At 39.2% G+C, this 17,888-nt stretch overlaps 1 protein-coding gene across 2 annotated transcripts in view; it reads left to right on the top strand.

The window, feature by feature from the left end:
- The window catches only part of baz2ba (bromodomain adjacent to zinc finger domain, 2Ba), a 253,351-nt gene that overhangs the window by 31,910 nt on the left and 203,553 nt on the right, over positions 1 to 17,888 (top strand). For both annotated transcript variants that reach the window (XM_073047374.1, XM_073047375.1), the window contains exon 2: positions 3,657 to 3,767. The gene's annotated coding sequence lies outside the window, so the exon portion shown is untranslated. The remainder of the gene's footprint in view (positions 1 to 3,656; positions 3,768 to 17,888) is intronic.

Here is a 17,888-nt window from a genome sequence, read left to right as displayed (position 1 = left end):
TACCAGAATCCAAAGGCACCCTATTTGGCCACGGTGAGAATGTGCCAAGAATGTTTCACATAAAGCATCCAAACACTTGCATGTTTCATGTTTTGGTGTGTTGCCTTGGAGAAAGTAAATGCAGATTGAACAACTTCATTGAATATGTAAGAGTGACCCTAAATTTCCAATGCTTATCACTTTTCCATTTTTCACTTTCCTACTAAATTCCAGTGAAGCCAAAAATTGACTCAAGGAGTATTACATCTTCTGTTAAGGTTTGCGGCTTGTGGGACATTTTATTAACTTTGACTGTTTCCGATTACCAGCCATTCCTGTTTGTATCAAAACTGGCTAATCCAAATGCAGTGTCATCCACATGTAATCTTAGTTTATCTTTAGTCTCTTTCCAGATGCTACCTGATCTATTTATTTGTACTGAAGACTTAAATTATTCAAAGTATTTACTTACAGTGGCATGCAAAAGTTTGGGCACCCCTGGTCAAAATTTCTGTTACTGTGAATAGTTAAGTGAGTAGAAGATGAACTGATCTCCAAAAGTTGTAAGTTAAAGATGAAACATTCTTTTCAACATTTTAAACAAGATTAGTGTATTATTTTTGTTTTCTACAATTTTAGAGTGGGGGGGGGGGAAGGAAAGGAGCACCATGCAAAAGTTCAGGCACCCCAAGAGATTTGAGCTCTCAGATAACTTTTACAAGGTAATTAAGGTCTCAGAACTTAATTACCTTGTTAGGGCTATGGCTTGTTCACAGTCATCATTAGGAAAGGCCCGTGATGCAAATTTCAAAGCTTTATTAACACCCTGACTCCTCAAACCTTGTCCCAGCAATCAGCAGCCACGGGCTCCTCTAAGCAGCTGTCTAGCACTCTGAAAATTAAAATAAATGATGCCCGCAAAGCAGGAGAAGGCTATAAGAAGATAGCAAAGTGTTTTCGGGTAGCTGTTTCCTCAGTTCGTAATGTAATTAAGAAATGGCAGTTAACAGGAACGGTGGAGGTCTGGAAGACCAAGAAAACTTTCCGTGAGAACTGCTTGTAGGATTGTTAGAAAGGCAAATCAAAACCCCCATTTGACTGCAAAAGACCTTCAGGAAGATTTAGCAGACTGTGGAGTGGTGGTGCACTGTTCTACTGTGCAGCGACACCTGCACAAACATGACCTTCATGGAAGAGTCATCAGAAGAAAACCTTTCCTGCATCCTCACCACAAAATTCAGCGTCAGAAGTTTGCAAAGGAACATCTAAATAAGCCTGATGCATTTTGGAAACAAGTCCTGTGGACTGAAGAAGTTAAAATAGAATTTTCTGGCTGCAATGAGCAAAGGTATGTTTGGAGAAAAAAGGGTGCAGAATTTCATGAAAAGAACACCTCTCCAACTGTTAAGCACAGGGGTGGATTGATCATGCTTTGGGCTTGTGTTGCAGCCAGTGGCATGGGGACATTTCACTGGTAGAGGGAAGAATGAATTCAATTAAATACCAGCAAATTCTGGAAGCAAACATCACACTGTGTTTAAAAAAAAAAAGAGCTGAAGATGAAAAGAGGATGGCTTCTACATCAGGATAATGATCCTAAACACAACTCAGAATCCACAATGGACTACCTCAAGAGGCGCAAGCTGAAGGTTTTGCCATGGTCCTCACAGTCCCCCGATCTAAACATCATCGAAAATCTGTGAATAGACCTCAAGAGCAGTGCATGCAAGACGGCCCAAGAATCTCACAGAACTAGAAGCCTTTTGCAAGGAAGAATGGGCGAAAATTCCCCAAACAAGAATTGAAAGACTCTTAGCTGGCAACAGAAAGCGTTTACAAGCTGTGATATTTGCTAAAGGGGGCGTTACTAAGTACTGACCATGCAGGGCGCCCAAACTTTTGCTTCGCGCCCTTTTCCTTTTTTATTATTTTGAAACTGTAGAAGATGCAAATAAAGTAATCTTGCTTAAAATATTAAAGAAATGTGTCATCTTTAACTTTATGCCTTTTGGAAATCAGGTAATCTTTTACTCGCTTTATTCACATCTTTTTTACATCTTTTATTCACAGTAACAGAAATTTTGACCAGGGAGTGCCCAGACTTTTGCATGCCACTGTATATAGCTTAACTACATGTTATACATTGGCAGTGACTTTGCTCCATGCATGTATGCAAGTTTTCAATAATTGTTTTGGAATCATACTTCCAATTTGAGAATAACATGCCTGTGCTTCCTTAGAAGTTTTAAGATTTGGCATGACATCTAAAACTTAGAGAAACTTATATTGATGTGTGGTGGAGAGTTTGACTGACTGCATCACAGCTGGGCATGGAAACACCAATATAGTTGAACGTAAAATCCTATAAAAAGTAGTGCATATGGTCCAGTCCATCATGGGTAAAGATCTTTCTGCCATTAAGCATATTTACACAGAACATTGTTGCAGGAAAGTAGCATCCATCATCAGGGAACCCCACTACCCAGATCATTCTCTTTTCTTGATTCTGCCATCAGGAAGGAGGTTTAGGAACTTCAGTACCACCAGGATCAGGATTGGTTATTATCCCTCAACCATCAAACTCTTGAAATAGAGGGGATAACTTCACTCAGCATCACTTGCCTCATCACTGAACTGTTCCACAACTTATGGGCTCAATTTTAAGGACTTTCATCTCATGTTCTCCATTGATTTGCTTATTTATTTATTACTATTTCTTCTGTTCTTTCTTCTTGTATTTACGGTTTGTTGTCTTTTGCCCACTGGTGTCTGCCCTGTTGGAGCGGTCTTTCATTCTATTAACGTTATTGGACATTGAGTATGCCATCAAGAAAATGAATCTCAGGGTTGTATATGGTGACATATATAATTTCCTTTGAACGTTCCTACTTGATATTGGCACAAGACTTGAAGTATACTTGCAAGATGTTAGTTTAAAATAACATCAGGGTTGATTTAAACCTCTCATTCACTTGAAAAGTGAAAAGTACCACCCATTTAGAAATTGTGGTTCTCGGTTGTGTATGCAAAAAATCTCATCAAATTTTTAGAGATATTGTGGTGCATCTGAAATGTGGCTTCCTTGCATGTGTAGCAGCCGTGGTTCATTTCTGATGTCTGGTGTCAAGTTTGCACATTCTGTCTGTGACCATGTGGGTTTCTTCTCACTACTGCTGTTTCCTCCCATATTCCAAAGATGTGCTAGTAGGTTATCCCTTGTACATAGGTGCAATCTGGGTGTGGTGGGGGAAAAGTTGATGGTAATGTATAGAGAATAATTAGATATTTGCAAATCGTGTTTGATAGTTGATGCAAAGTCAGTGGGCCAAAGGATCTGTTACTATCCTGTTTATGATTACATGACTAATTCTGAAACGTGATTTATGCAGCTGTCTTTCAATTATGACCTTGTATTATGAGGCAGTTCAATTGAAGGTTCTTGTAATGTATTCTTGCGTTTTAAATTTTCCTCAGTAAATGTAGGTGCACTAATGTTCGTAAACAATGTTTTATTTGATTATTTACTGAGGACAAGATGTTTCATGTAACTTAATAACTGACTTTAAAGTAAGTAAATAGTTGAGGTATTCACATGAGAAATCAGATAATGTTGGTAGTTAATTTGTAGCTTAAAATAACATGAAATGAATCATTCTCCATTTTTGGGTTTTTCTCAGGTGAAAATACCACCAGTAAGGTGATCATCCTGTCGTCCAAATGAGAGTGGACAATTCAGTTCTGATTGGTGTGATGTGCATTAAACAACACTAAGAGCATCTTGAATAGTGGTGAGTTTCCAGACTGTGAATAACTAATTGATGTTTTATCTTTTAATATTTAATGTCTGCTGACAAAGTAAACATTGGAAGTTTTACCTCTTCAAGCAGATTTTTTGGTAATCAAATGTTTTTGTCTTAATGTGTTCAAAAACCAAACTTTAACATTGAACAAATGTTTCTCAATATTCTTAATGTTTTTGAGTTTTATTCATCTTGAATTCATGACAAAATGGTTTTGATCTTTAAGCTGTAAATTGGCTATATATTATGCAGTTCTTTCCTCCTTTTGTAGCTTCATCATTCATGCTTTTTTTCTTCATGAGCCAGGGTTTTCATTCTATTTCCCACCACCTTTTGTAATATCAACAAATTCCTCACTGAGTCTGTGGTTACACTTCTAAATTTAAGACATAAAATCACATTTGTATAATCCTGTGTGATGTATTGATATCCTTTTTATAGTTTAGGAGCTCAGATTTACTCATGAGTACAGTGGCCTAGTTATGGCCTAGCAGGCAAATGTTGATAATACTTAATTCATCATGGTTAGCTGAAAAAAGAATTCAATATTATCAGGTACATATGGGCAGACAGGCACCTGAAAATGCTGCTGATCTTTCTGAAAACGCAATTTGTTTATAATATAATTGAGGCGGAGATACTTGTTCCTTTCCTACTTGTCGTGTTCACTCACTGATAACTACTGATGAGGCCTGAAGCCAGGAGATGGGACAAAGCTGGAACTTGAAATATTCCTTTATTCATTAAACCCTATCAATTACAAATCTCAAAACTCAAATGTACATCTCAAAGCTTGACTATTTAAATGGTTTACCCAAAGAAAACATTCAAGACGTTGATTGGAGCAATCAGGTAGTGAAAGTTAGCCTGGGATTGGTTGTTAGCTGACCAATGGGCATTTCTTTTTTAGCTCACCCTAACACTAATCATATTTCAATTCTTGACTATACATGACTTTAGATGGTCTCAGGGTAACTAGCATGAGCAATTTGTTTTTCTGTGTTCCCATCAGTCCTAAACTAAAACTTAAATGTATTCTGAATCCCAGTGATTCACACCTTGAGCAATTTTATAAATGGTTGTTCCATTATGGGTAAATTCTCAAGATGCTTATTATATCTGATTAATTGATAATTTTTGTATGAACTATTAGCTTTGATTAGCCAATAAACAATCAAAATTTAGATAAATCCAAACTTTAATTGTGTATGTTGTTATGAACCCTGTAACTGGGTCACTTACCAGCAAAGAGAGAGAGGTCTGCTGAAGTCTGATGGTACTATTTTTAAATGTTTTTATTTATGAAGGGGCACAAAAGTAAGGTTAATACAAACATTCAGATAATATACGTCATCAATACTCAATCTAAAGCGCGGGTATAGTAATAATCAACATTAAGAAGTAGCTCTATCGTTTGTCTAGGAGTGAAACTATTGTCCGATGGAAATATCAAAGTCTCTGAAGTTCATGCAGGCTTTTAGCCTTTCGGGGACCACAGGGGTCTCACGTGTTGGAGAGAGAAAATAAACTTGCCAGCCTTTTGGACTCAACTCATTGAATCGGGAACGTGGGTTCCCCGTTGTCAGTTCGAACTCTTTTTCGGGGTTATCAGCCACTCGTTCCCCAAGCTAGGGGAACCAAATCACACGTGGCTCCCGAACAGCTTCCCGTCCTCACGGGAGCGATGAGCGATGGTCTCCTTCTGGTGCGTCGCTGGGGTACTGCCTCCTGCAGTCCCCTTTTTATCGTGACTGGCAGATTTGTAGATGTCAATCAAGGTAGGGTGATACAATCCCCACCCCACATTGCCCGAGGGTGTCCATGTCCCTGATAGCTGGCACGTAGTATAGAGTCGCAATTCACACAGGTGTCTCTAAGAACAATGGTCAAATCCGTTGCATTGTCTCTCATTTCCTGGGTCCAAGACCCGAATTAATAGCGACCTTGCGATTCTCCGGAAGGAGGGGGCTGGTCCCGCACCCTTCGGCCCCTCAGAGCTGTGGTACATTCATAACAATGTCTACTCTCGACATTCCAAAAACTCAGTTTTGGTTGGGAAGTGCATTTCCTTGTATTTATGCTGCTGAATTCTGGAATTCTGGCTGCCCTCTCAAGCGCCTGAATGCAGAAGTTCTGAACTCACTGGCTTCTGTGCTAACCTTTTCTTGACTGTGCTCTAACTTTGTACTCCTTGTGCTACTCAGCACTGGATCTTGGAGTTGTGACATTCAGCCAGCATTAAGGATGAGGAATCCACTCACAAACACGCGAGATTCTGCAGAAGCTGAAAATCCAGAGTAATGCACAGAATGCTTGAGGAACTCAGCAGGTCAGGCAGCATCTATAGCGGAGCATAACCAGTCAATGTTTTGGGCTGAGACCCTATCCTGGTGAAGGGTCTTGGCTTGAAACATCAACTTTCTCTCCCCTCAATAGATGCTGCCTGACTTGCTGAGTTTCTCCTGCATTTTGTGTGTTGCTCAGGAATCAACTCACATTACCTATGCCAGGTGAGACCAGACACAGGATCAGCAATAGCGTTCATTTGTATTTAAAGGAACTGCTCCAAAGGGCAATAGTTAATTTTGGGTTACTTTTCTTTCTTCCATGGCCTTCTATCACATTGCCCCTTCTCTAGCCCTGTATCTCTTTCTCCTTTCTTCCCCGCCCCCCCCCCCCCGGTTTCATCTATCACCATCTATAGCGGGGTATAACCAGCCAATGTTTTGGGGTGAGACCCTATCCTGGTGAAGACCCTATCCTTCCTCTCCTCCCCTCCCCACTTTCTTACTCTGACTCCTCATTTTTTCTAGTCCTGGTGAAGGGTTTCGGCCTGAAATGTCGACTGTATCCTCTTTTTTTTCCATAGATGCTGCCTTGCCTGCTGAATTCGTCCAGTGTTTTGTATGTGTTGTTTGGGTAATTTTAATTTTTATTTGAATTATTCAGTTTAATTAAGTGCACTTAATTGTTTCTAAATCTGCTAAACTTCTTGGGTTTTTAATCTTTATTGTTTACTTTTAATAATTTTTAAATGATTTTTAAATATTTCAGAAACATTTCCGGTTTTAGACATGTTTAGTAGCTGGCTATATTGACAGGCACAACTCTGTCATTTGTTGAAGTGGCTTTCAACTTTTACATAAGTGTAGTCTTGCCCAAAACCCCACAATAACACTTGATGCCCTTGTGTGCAATGCACTATCGTTGTGCAGGACCTCAATTATTAAAATAAACAGGGTGACTTTTGTCAGGAACTTAACAGTGACGGTTTGTAAAAGCTAAACCACTCTTGCCATATGGTTTATCAGCAAGAATACTTAGCCTGGCAGCTTGCAGGGAATTAAAGGCCAGTTTGTTAAAATTATCCGCTCAGTTTTAGTATGAAGAGTAATTAATGGTGGCATGTTAAATGAATGTAAATCCGAGGGATAGATTACAAATTTAAAAAGGAGCAAAGGAGTTTGATTACTGGCGCCCTAACTATTAAATGCAAATGTAGCTGATGCCTGGGTATTCAGACAGATTTTTGCTTGTCACTTTAAACCACTAGATGGGAGTGCTTCATTGTATAATTAATATTCAATAATATTTTTCAAGGTTGTTTGTACTTCAGAATCTACTTAAGTATAAAGGTCTATACTGTTGAGTCTTTTGCCAAGCAGAGCCGAGCTTAACTAAAATAGGTTGTGTTTCTTGGTTTCTGGTGGCAATTTATTTCCTATTATTTAACTCAAAGGTGGATTAAAGGTCACCTGGTAAAAACATGTTTTTTAACTGTCCTGAGCTATCATTGACTAAATATGAAGCCAGATTGCTTTATGTCAGTATAAACAAGCAAGCTTGCTTCCAGGATACTAGTGAAACTAAACCTGTTGCACTTTTACACATTTACTTGAACTGTTACTACAAAACTATGTGTTTGTAAAGGCAACATATACCCACAAAATGCTAGTAAAACTCAGCAGGTCTGGCATCATCTATGGAAATGAATAAATAGAAGTTTTTGGGTGAGACCTTTCATATTAGTAAAGGCAGTCGTGAAAAGAGCAGTGTTTAATTTTAAAAAAACTAATTTTAGACAGCTATGCAGCGAAGCAACAAGTCACCAAAGCAGAGCAAAACTAGCATTCCTTTTGGAAATTTAACATTTTTTTGAAGGGTACATAATTTTTAGTTTTGAAGTGCACAATGTGTTTCCATCTTGGTGTTTATATTTTCACTATTTTTATGAAGAAATCAAAGGGTTTCAAAGCCCTTTGTATCAATTATTTAAATAGGCTTCCTTTCATTTTATTTAGGAGCTCTTTTTAGTGAGATGAACATAAACCAAATGTGATGTCTTAGCTGGTGAGCAGTTATGTTCCCTAAAGATGCTAAACTAACTTGCTAATGGAAATATCTTAAGCAATCTCTATATAAATGTAATATGATTACCTAAAATGTATACCTTGCTGCAGAAATTTAATTAATAAAGCTGGAGTGTTAAGTTTTGTATTCTGCATTTCCATAGCTATATCATATAATTTCTCAAAATATTTTGGTATTCACAGCAGACATCAGGATAAGAATTGTGTATGATTTTCAAAATGCAGCATAAAAATATAGAAGATATATATTAGCTATAGGGATATAATATTTTGACATTGTTTTGAAATTTATAAAACATATCACTTCTAGAAATTATAGTTCTAAATATCAACATGAATTTCTTTAATTGCTCCAGCTCCTTTAATAATTTTTTTGCAGTTAAATTTATGGCAGTGAAAAGGTTAGTGTGACGGTATCCCAGCTTGGGGTGTTTCAGAGTTCCATTCCTGTGCCGTGCTGTAAGGAGTCTGTACATCCTCCCTTTGGAATGTGTGGGGTTTCCCTGCGTGCTCTGGTTTTCTCACATAGTCCAAAGATGTACTGGTCATTGTAAATTGACCCATGATTGGGTTAGGGTTAATTGGGTTTGCTGGTGTGGCAAGGCTAGAAGGCCTAGAAGTGCAGATTTGCTATCGCTAAATAAAATAGAAATGAATATTACCGTAATTGGATGAGCAATGTTGATATAAGGTGTGGATAAGATGATGAAGAAAGAGTTTGGAAATTTCTGGGCAACAAGATTTTATCTACCTTAATGATGTTTGTATTGATTGTCAGTGGTTTGGGAGGTTAATTACAGCTTCAATTTTTATTAATAGTCTGGCTTAAATTGTTTTACAGTGAAATTTATAAATATAAATTAGCTGGTACATTGTGGATATCAATAAAATTGATTCAGTGTGATAGAATATATAAAGAGCTCAGGTTTCAGGTTAAAGCAGATAACTTATAATATTGAATTGTTGTAAATGAAAACATTACCAGAAAATATTTAGTCATTATGGATCACAGATCCTCACCAGTCTGTGTCTTCAGAACAGGGTGGCGAATATTAGTGAAAAATCAAAAGGGAAGAAGTTTATTGAGACGCAAGAATGCAGATGCATTCTGGAAAAAGTTCTATCCTTTGGAATCCAGACCAAAAGTTAACTTTGATTGGGGCATTCCAGATGATTTGTTTGTAATGTAAATGCCATTAGCTAACTTGACAGTTGGGTAATACTGCTGAAAACTTGGGAACAATTTAACTTGTGATACAATAGACTGCAAATACTGGAATCTGGAGCAACAAACAAAGTGCTGGAGGAACTCGGCAGTCAGGCCTCATCTATGGTGGGAAATGAATGTTGACTAGCAAACACAAGGAAATCTGCAGATGCTGGAAATTCAAACAACACACACAAAATGCTGGTGGAACACAGCAGGCCAGGCAGCATCTATATATAGGAAGAAGCACTGTCAACGTTTCGGGCTGAGACCCTTCGTCAGGACTAACTGAAAGGAGAGATACTAAGAGATTTGAAAGTAGTGGGGGGAGGGGGAAATGCGAAATGATAGGAGAAGACCGGAGGGGGTTGAATGTTGACTGTCCATTTCCTTCCTCAGTTGCTGCCAGTGTTACTTGACGTGTGCTGGATGAAACACATTTATTGTTTAATTATGTTCTTGGGAACATAAAACATGTCCTAAGCTTATTTGAAATGCATCTCAGGGTTGTATTCTGCATACATACTTTAAAAATAAATGTACTTGAATCTTTGAAAAACAGCTTGAAGTTATACTTCATTAAAATTTATAAAATGTTGCCTTTTTTGTATATTTGTTATGCTGCCTCAGTGAAATCTTCAGCAAAAGTCAGAAACTGAGACAGCACTCTTAGTTAGTGATAGTGGTCTTTTAAAAGAATAAGAAACCTGACGAAAACTAAAATCACTTGAGGGACTCAATCTAATCCAGAAGTTATTGATTTGGTTGGGGTATGGTCAGTCATTACTGTCAGATTTGTAGGCTGTGATCTATGATGTTAAAGGCAGTTAAGGTTGATCATTTTCTCCCAGCTGCCTCCTCTGAGGTCTAACAGCTCAGTGCAGTACAGAGTTAGGCCTTGGGCCTTGGAACTTCCTGGTAGATCTGGCTCAGCTGTTTGCAAGGTAAGTATGTTAAACAACACTGAAAGCCAGTTTGAACAAGTTTAATGAGGTAACATTTTGTAAGTAACAAATAAAAAGGCAGAGAAGCAGAAGAGGCTTCTGATAAAAGAACATTTCAAAGAAACTAAAGGGAACTGTCCTTGAAATGTAGTTGCAAAACATATCAATAATCATTAAGATTAAAAAAAATGATTTTTTAAAACAGAAATATCAGTATTTTCAGGGTTTTTATTTTGTATATTAAGCAGTCAGCATTTTTTTGTGGTTTCTTAAGATGAAAGATTTCAATATTATAAAGTTCCTTGTTTAAAAACTTGTTTACATTAGTTGGATTTATTTATTGAGATACAGTGTGGAATGGGCCCTTCCAGCCCTTTGAGTTGTGCTGCCCAGCAATCAGCGAATTTAATCCGAGCCTAATCATGGGACAATTTACAATGACCAATTAACCTACCAACTGGTATGTCTTTGGACTAGGAGGAAACCGGAGCAGCGAAGGAAACCCAAGTGTAATGTACAAACACCTTACAAGCAGCGATGGGATATGAAGCCCAGTCTTCTGCACTGTAAAGCATTGTGCTGACCCCTATGGTACAGTGCCTACCAATTTAATCCAATGTAAATATTCCCTTTATTAACTAGAGTCATGAAATTGTACAGCATGCAAATAGGCTATTCAGCCAAACTTGTCCATGCTAACTAGTGGGCATCTTTCTGTATTAATGCTGTCTCTCAGAGCTTTGTTCAGTCTTCTATGCCTGAATGTTTCAGATGCTTATCTGGACATTAAATGTTCTCAGCAGCCCAGCTTCAAGCACTCTCTCTAAGTGCTTTCTAAGTACAGGTTTCCCCCGCTATTCGAAGGTAGAGCATTCCTGTGAAACCGTTCGAAAGCCGAAATGGTGTAAATCGAAGAAGCAATTACCATTAATTTATATGGGAAAAATTTTTGAGCATTCCCAGACCCAAAAAATAACCTACCAAATAACACACAAAACCTAAAATAACACTAACATATAGTAAAAGCAGGAGTGATTTGATAAATATACACCCTATATAAAGTAGAAATATTGTATGTACAGTGTAGTTTCACTTATCAAACTCGGGAAGACAGCGAGCCAAAATCGATTTGGAGAAAAAAAATCAGTACTGACATGCATGTGCACGTACACACCTACGCATGTACACGCATGCGCAAACAACTGCCCGCACGAGGCTTCACGGTCATTGTAGTCTTTCCTGGGGTAAACGCACGTATAAAGCGGGTGTCTTTTTTTCCGTAAAAGCAAAAATCCTCTTTGGTTAGCGAAAACAGGTAACTAATGTAGGTCTTTCATAACAGCGAGTTGATGTAAATCGAACGTTCGAAAAACGGGGGCCACCTGTACTTGCTACTCTTTAGATGAATAAAGTCTTCTTCATATCCCCTCTAAACATCATCCCTCTTATCTTAGATCTATGTCTCTAGTTTTATTTACCTCTGATTATGGAATCTATGCAATCTATGCTTTCATAATTTTGTATATTTTACTTGTGTCCCTTCATATCCTCCTCATTCCAGGGAAAATGAACCTGGTTTCTCCATACTACTCCCATCTGGGCAACTTCTGGAGAATTGCCCTTGCATTGTTTCTAGTGCTGGCACACTTTTTTTTCCCTACATCATAATGACCAGAACTGCATGCAGTAATCCAGATGAGGTCTGACAAAGGTTGTATAAATTGGGAGAATCACCTCCCTGCTGTCTTCAAACTAATGAAGGGCAGTATTGCATGTATCTTCCTGATCCCATTATCTGTCTGTGTTGTTACCTTCAAAGATATATGGACTTTGAGGTCTGTTTGTTCCTCAAAACTCTCCAAGACCCAACCATTCATGAAATGCATGTCCTATCCTTATTAGTACTCCCAAATGCATTTCTATACATTTATAAGAATTAATCTCCATCTGCCATTTTCAGCCTTTTTCATTAACATGTTAATCTCCCTCTGTCTGAGACTATCAATAGTTGAGTAGTTCCAGTTAATATCAGAGAATGTATACAATACACAGCCTGAAGTTCTTGCTCTTCACAGACATCCACAAAACAGAAGAGTACCCCAAAGAATGAGTGACAGTAAAATTGGTAGAACCACAAAGCCTCCTACTCCCCTCTCCCATGCACAAGCAGCAGCAAAGCATTAACCCATCCCTCTCCTCCCCCACTTATTTCACAAAAAGCATCAGCACCCTCCACCCACCAAGCATACAATGGTGAGGCCCCGAATAAAGACCATGATCTACAGAACCAACAAAAACTAATCATTACCTGACACTTCGTGCCACAGGCTCTCTGTCTTTCTCTCTCCCTAATAAAAGGACAGAGGTGTCACACAGCGAGACAATATCTGCCGCACTATCAACGATTCCACCTAGCTGTGTCATCCTTAAACTTCTACAAGTGTAGTGATCAGGGATATTGGATATGTATCTGATCTCTCACTCCCTGCAGGAGGAGCATTCTACTGTCGCGGCCTCCATAACCTTTGTGATTTACTAACTAAGACAGTAAAATAGAGGATATAAAACCTTGTCACTCCTTGCTCTAGTCACCAAAGCCCAATTGTCTTGGGATTTGAACTGACTGTAGAAAGAGAAAAACTGTCCTATAATTAGAAGTTGATCAAAAATACTCATTACAGGATGGGTTTATGGCTATTATCTTCAAACAGTTTTAACAATAAAGTATGCATCTCTGCTGACTGCTTGTTCACAGACACAAAGCTTGGAGCTGAGTAGCTGTTAGGGTAGGGTGCAAATGGAAGCCAGGTCCTGGGGCCCAGGACAGAAATCTTGAGTTCTGGGCAAAACCTTTGGAATATTCAAATAGGTAGAATTTGAGTGATTGATTGGGAAGCCCTGCTGAAAAAAAATTGAGACTTGGGTTCAAAATCTCAAAAAAAAATAAATATTTTGATCCCAAGTTTCATCTTTAAGCAGGGAAAGTAGGAGAAGTAAGGTGACACTTCAACTGTCAGTCTATTGAGGTCACCTACTGTACCTTCCAGGTGAGGTGACATTTCACTTGTGAGTCTTTTGGGGTCATCTGCTGTATCTGGTGCCCCCAATGTGGCCTCCTATATATCAGTGAGACCTCATGCAGATTGGGAGACCATTCATTGAGCATCTACACTCCATCCGCCAGAAAAAGTGGATAACCCAGTGGCCGCCCATTTTAATTTCACTTGCCATTCCCATTCTGACATGCCAGTCCGTACCCTCCTCTTCCACAACGATGAGGCCACACTCAGGCTGGAGGACCAACTCCTTGTATTCTGTCTGGGTAGCCTCCCACCTGGTGGCATGAGCGTTTATTTCTCAAACTTCCGGTGATTTCCCCCTCCCCTTCTCCTTCTCTATTCCTCATTTGCATTTCTCCTCCTCACCTTATCTGCTTAGCTGCCTGTCACTTTCCTCTGGTGCTCCGTTCCCTTCCCTTACTTTCATGGCCTTCTCTCCTTTCCTGTCAGATTCCCCCTTCTCCAGCCCTTTGTCTTTCAATGATTGAGTTCCCAGCTCTTCACCCCTCCCCCTCTCCCAGTTTCACCATCATCTACTACCTTGTACTACTTCCTCCCCTCCCCCACCTTCATAGTCTGACTTCTTATCTCTTTTTCCAGTCCCTATGAAGGGTTTCAGCCCAAAATGTTGACTGTTTACTCTTTTCCATAGATGCCACCTGTCCTGCTGAGTTCCTCCAGCATTTTTGGGTGTATTACTTTGATTTCCAGCATCTGCAGCTATTCTCTCCTTTGAAGATAAGGAATAAGAGCAGATTGTGTCTCTTAGTTCATTCATGCCTTTTGATTTGGATAGAATATGTAAAGTATGGAACAGCACAGTACAGGCCCTTTGGCCCACTATGTTGTATGGACCTTTTAACCTACTCACAGATCAATCTAATGCTTTTCTTCGCAAACCCCTCCATTTTACTTTCATCCATCAAGGAGTCTCTTGAATGTCCTTAATATGTTTGCTTCTACCACTCACCCACCACTTAGTGTTTGTTTAAATAAATAAATAAATAGATAGATAGATAAATAACTGCTCTTTCATATTAGCCATTTCCACCCTGAGAAAAAGGCCCTTGCTGTCTGCTCTATAAATGCCTCTTGTACACCTCTAAGTTGCCCCTCATCCTTCTTTCCAAGGAGAAATGCCCTAGCTTGCTCAACCTTTCTTCATAAGAAATGCTTTCTAATCCAGGGGAAGCATCCTGATAAATCTCCTCTGCACCCTCTCTAAAGCTTCCACATTCTTACTATAATGAGGCAAACCGAACTGACAGAACATTTCAAATGTTGTCTAACGGGAGGTTTATAGAGCTGCAACAATACCTCTCGGTCTTAAACTCAATCCCCTAACTAATGAAGGCCAATATGCCTTTAAGTTTTAACCGCCCGAGCAACTTGCTCGGCAACTTTGAGGGATCTAACGATGTGGACCCCAAGATCCCTCTGTTCCTCCAGACTACTAAGAATCATACCATTAACCCTGCATTCTGCCCAGCAAGTTTGACTTTCCAAAGTGTATCACTTCACACTTTTCTGCCAGTTCTGTATCCTATCAATGTCCTGTTGTAACTACAATAACCATCTGCATTATGCACAACATCACCAACCTTGTCATCTGCAAACTTCCTAACCCACCTTTCTATTTTCTCATCTAAGTCATTTATAAAAACCACAGAGCAGGGGTCCCAAAACAAATCCACTGGCCACCAACCTCTCCAGGTAGAATCTGCTTCATCTACTGTCGCCTTCTATGGGCAAGCCAATTCTGAATCCATGCAGCCAAGTTTCCCTGGATCATGCCTCCTGACTTTCTGAATGAACCTATCATGGGAATGTTCATAACAGAACCCTTGTTGGAAACACCTTACTAAAATCCATATACATTGTGTTCACTGCTCTACCTTCATCAATTCTGCGCATGTTAGCGTGGGATAAAATTTCAAGGTACATCACATAAGGATAACAAAAAATTTTGATTTAGATACACTTTAAGGTTATCAGATGACTATGCTATGTTTTCATAGCTAAGAAGAACAAAGATATATTTTTAACCGTGCTCTTCTAGTTTGTTGCTTGTTAGTGATGTAGTGGCATCAACACCGGACTTTAAGGCGAATGGTTCCGGGTTTGAATCCGGCCGTTCCCTTGCACGCTCTGTATCCATGCTGGCCTGAGCATCAAGCTAGCCACACAGCCTTGTAAAAAAAAAACACCAGACAATTGCTAAGAAAATAGCAAAAAAAAATGCGCCACAAGGCACAGAAAAGAGCAATAACTGGTCCGTAGGATATAGCAACAAGATTTACAACAGCTGCAGGTTTTTTTTTAATATATTCTCAGGTTTAAAGCCAATCAAGTTTTTTTTACATATGTACAGCCATTAATGTAATGAAATAACAAAATTGTAAATAGGAACAGAAGTAAAAAGTAATAAATGATAGTAAATATAAGGCCCACAATCAAATTATAACTTTATAAATTTTGCACTCTTTCCCCTTTTGATCTCTCTATATTTTTTTTCGCTCCATCAAGGAGCATTCCAACAAATGACTTTACTCTTTTTATAGAAATCCTTTTTGCCACACTACAGCAGACACCTTGCATTATTTCCATTTGTTTCTGCCAAACTTTCAGATGGAGGGAACAAAGACTAGCAACTTACGAGACCAGCATTTAACCAGATAATTGCCAAACCCCATTTAAAAATTCAATAAGCCTTAATGCCTTGCCATAAAAAGGAAGCTATTCGGCTCTGAACAGAGATGGCTTGAGTCTTAAGGTACAAGAGATAAGCAGGTGGCTTCACATTTTCCTGGTTCTATCTTGACTAGATCCTAATGAGGCCATTTTGAAAATAGATGAGTCTGTACAAATGAATTGTACATAACTAATACATATTCATTCTTTCACTTGCTATATTCTCAAAGGCACGCACTCATCCACACAGGTCTTGATGAAATCAATGTCAACTGTGGCGTATTTATTCAAATTTGAAGATGAATCCCTAAATATTGTCCAGTCCACTGACTCAAAGCAGTCCCTTAAGCACTCCTTTGCCTTCCTTAAGCATGGTTTCTTGGTCCTCACCACTGTTGCTGCAGTCTTTAGTCTCTGCCTGTACGTTGGGAGTAAGAGTGCAGCCAGGTGATCAGACTTGCCCAAGTGCGGATGTAGGATGGCACAGTAACCGTTCTTGATAGTGGTATGACAGTGGTGGTGTGTTGGCGTCACTGGTTCCACAGGTGATATGTTGGTGGTTATTGGCTCGGTTGAAATCCTCCACGATGATTGGGAAGGCATCAGGATGCGTTGATTTGTGACTGCTGATCACTGTGCTCAGCTGCTCCAGTGAGGTGGAAAGTACTGTACATCCCCCAACTAGGGTGATGACAAAATCTTCCATGGCAGATAAAATGGACGATCCTTGACAATTAGATGTTCCAGGTCAGGTGGGCAGAACTGAGACAGAGCCGCCTCTCTGTGCACCATGATGAGTTAATCACCAAGCATACTCCTCCTCCTCTACCTTTAAAAGACTGAACCGTATTGTCTTTGTGGGAAATGATAAAGCCATTGGGCTGCAGCAGTGCATCTGAAATGGCGGGCGTAAGCCATGTTTCTGTGAAGCAAAGTACACACAGTGACTGAGGTCTTCAGTTTTATTTTACAGAGACTTTTTGTTTGCCAGCAGGATAGTTGGGAGTGGGGCCCTAAGGCCTCAGCGTTTCAATTATACCTGTAGACCAGCGAGCCTTCCATGCTTCTATTTTCTTAAAGGGGAACTGCACTCATGACCCAAGTCTGCCATCCAGAGTATTGATAGACTGATAGATAGATTCAGAGTATAGATGGAACATCTTAAAATGATGTTGCTTACTGAAGTATGCAGGGCTGTGACTGTGGATTTCAGCTGAAGTAGTCCTAAATGGGAATATTTGGTGATTTCCATCGAAGCTGCATGCAAGGATCGTCACTGATTGGGGCCATCTTCTTGATAGTGGAACAGTGTGCAATAATTGTACTTTTTTTCCATTTTCTCATTTGTTATTATGGAGTTGCAAGCCATCCATGGTACCATTTTGTATATAATGCTGCACAGAACAATCAATTTATGATCAGTCATTTTTTAACGTCCATTGCTGTAGCAGCTTTCAGCAAGGTATATTTTTCTGTACTCTGAATAAATGATCCCTTCTTCATATTGCAAGCTGGCTGCAGTTCATTTCACATAAAGTCTGACAAAACTGGGACACTCCACTTGGTATACAGCACAGAGAGATCCTCAGCAAAAGCAGACTTTAACAGAACCCCGTTACAAAAATTCTTCATCCTAGTCCATATCTGCCAGATTGGGGTATAGGAATACCCTGTCACCTAATCAGACTATAGATAATGCAGATTTCATTTAATGAATGGTGCAACTTGAAAACAAAATACTGTGGTGAAAATGAAATAAAAAGAGAACATTTCTTAATATTAGTTGAGAAAGCATCTTTATTTAGAGAATTAATATTTCAAGTAGAAATCTGAAATTT

Source organism: Hemitrygon akajei, chromosome 5 (assembly GCF_048418815.1).
Source record: "Hemitrygon akajei chromosome 5, sHemAka1.3, whole genome shotgun sequence".
Taxonomy (NCBI): domain Eukaryota; kingdom Metazoa; phylum Chordata; class Chondrichthyes; order Myliobatiformes; family Dasyatidae; genus Hemitrygon; species Hemitrygon akajei.
Note: the sequence above shows the minus strand (reverse complement) of the source record. Positions and strands in the feature narration are given on the sequence as shown.